This window comes from Alligator sinensis, unplaced genomic scaffold (genome assembly GCF_000455745.1).
Source record: "Alligator sinensis unplaced genomic scaffold, ASM45574v1 scaffold243_1, whole genome shotgun sequence".
Taxonomy (NCBI): domain Eukaryota; kingdom Metazoa; phylum Chordata; order Crocodylia; family Alligatoridae; genus Alligator; species Alligator sinensis.
This window is the reverse complement of record NW_005841841.1, coordinates 4,893,754-4,896,077: the sequence shown is the minus strand read 5'-3', so window position 1 is coordinate 4,896,077 and position 2,324 is coordinate 4,893,754. Positions and strand designations below refer to the sequence as shown.

The following is a 2,324-nucleotide window of genomic DNA, read 5'->3' as shown; positions in this document are numbered from 1 at the left end:
AAAATGAATACCCCCCCATCCCACCTGCCCCTTCTTACTTGCTTGGCCTCTGGTACTGGTGACCGCTGGAAAACCAGCACTGAGAGTTGCTCGGAGGGAGAGAGGTCCTCCATCTGGGGGGAGGGGCCAGGGGCTAAAAATAACCTGATGCCAGGGAGGTGGTAGGAAAAGTGTAGCCCTAGGGCTGGGGCTAGTGGCTAGGTTTTCCCAGCCTTGGGGCTGCACTGGAAACTGTACAGAAGTTCAGGACAGATCAGTCTAAAATGGTTATCCCAAACTGAGTTAACCTTATCTCGGAGGTACACTTATCTTAGATCAGATCAGTCATTTTTAGACCGATCTATATGTCCTGAACGTCTGCAGAGTTCATACTTAGATTGACTTAACTAGTGTAAGGTCCACACCTAAACAAACTAAGTTAGATTGGGTGGCCATTTTTAATGTAATCTACCCTCCCCCACTCTCCCAAGAGTACATATTTCCAGGGTAATAACTGCCCACGAGATTCCAAAACACAGTCTCAATACTTATCCTGCCCAATGCCATAGCTGGGCTCCTCTCAATTCCTCTCTTTCATCAGACCACAGAGACAAAGGGAGTCCACAGATTCCCTCACTAGCAAACTTACTCAAGAGAACTCAAAAACCTCCTCAACTTAAATTCCTTTTTTTTGCACCAAGGCTTGAATTTCCAGTCCAGCCTGGATGTACTTGCAGGTTCTTCTCTCCCTGAAAAGAACTGACCTGCAAAGCTAACCCCCTGGGCCAGGCCCTAATTTCTTAGAGCCCCTCCCCAAAATTAGCTCTCTTCCTAACACAGGTTTCTCAGAAATAAGCTTCTTTCAAACCCAGGGATTTTATCTTGCTGAAGGAAATCTATATCCTCTGTAGGAATTCTTGCTGACTGAATTATTGTTTGTTTCCAGGTACAGTCATGAAAACGAATTGATAACTCTGGATCTTACTAACCTTTCCTTTGCCAGCAGGGTGTTTATATGCCCCAACACAGTACCATAATTCAATATTAAAATTCACATTTTGAAACTAAAAAAGCAAGATATTTATTTTCTACATCAACCTTAATTCTTAGCCTTACAGCATGACACATTGTTTGTCATACATACTTTTAAATAAAGTATTTCACAAATTTTGGATTAACATATTACAAACTCAACTGTAAGGCAATGGATCACACAGGAACAGTTACTAGTTACAGTATTAGCCTGAGTTGGGTTCAATTTCTAGTTTTGCCCAAGATTTACTGTGTGATCTTAAGCTACCCATTTAGCCTAAGAGCACAAGAAACATTTACACTAGTGGAAATGTGAAGTGGACACATGAAATAAAAGTCCTATATAAGTGCAAGTTAATTCCCCTGTAGGGTAAATTTACCCTTTGGAAAGTCAGAATTAACTCCACACCAAGTTAAATTCCACCAGTGTGTGGACTGACTGTGTGTAGCTCTAGTCAGTGTCATCTTCAAGTAGCAGTTTGCTCAAAACAAAAAGGTCACTACAAGCTCTTTTGCTACCTAGTAGCAAAGTACTGTGGGTAGATAGACAGATACAACAGGGAATCTGGTTGTCACGCTAGATGACAAAGCCAACATATTTAATGATTTCTTTGCCTCTGTCTTCCTCAGTAAGGACCAGAACTGCCACCTCCCTGCTAGGCCCCCATCGGGCCCTGAGGGAGGCACACCTGAGCCCAGGGTAAGTGAGGATCTAGTTAGGGAGCTGCTGGAGGGGCTGGACGTTTTTAAGTCAGCCGGTCCAGATGATCTCCACCCCAGAGTTCTAAAGGAACTGGCCGGGGTCATTGCGAGTCCCCTGGCGCAGCTTTATGAGCACTCATGGTGCTCTGGAGAGGTGCCGGAGGACTGGAAGAGGGCCAACGTGGTTCCCATCTTCAAAAAGGGGAGGAAGGAGGACCCGGGAAACTATAGGCAGTCAGTCTTACCTCGATCCTGGGCAAGCTGTTCGAGAAAATTATTCTGGCACACATCCAGGAGGGGCCAGCAGGGAAATGCATGCTCAGGGGCAACCAGCACGGGTTCATCAGCGGCAGGTCATGTCAGACCAACCTGGGGGCCTTCTACGATCAGGTCACTAAATCATTGGATGCAGGGGTAGCAGTGGATAGAGTCTTCCTGGACTTCCGGAAGGCTTTCGACACTGTCTCTCACCCCGTTCTCATTAGGAAACTGGGGGACTGTGGCGTAGACACCCACACAGTCCAATGGGTCGCCAACTGGCTAGAGAGCCACACCCAGAGGGTGATAGTGGATGGGTCCTTCTCAGCCTGGAAGGACGTGGGCAGTGGGGT

The 2,324-nt window shown here is 46.4% G+C and overlaps 1 protein-coding gene across 1 annotated transcript in view; it reads right to left on the bottom strand.

The window, feature by feature from the left end:
- The window catches only part of CFAP47 (cilia and flagella associated protein 47), a 757,346-nt gene that overhangs the window by 454,166 nt on the left and 300,856 nt on the right, over positions 1-2,324 (bottom strand). The window lies entirely within an intron of this gene.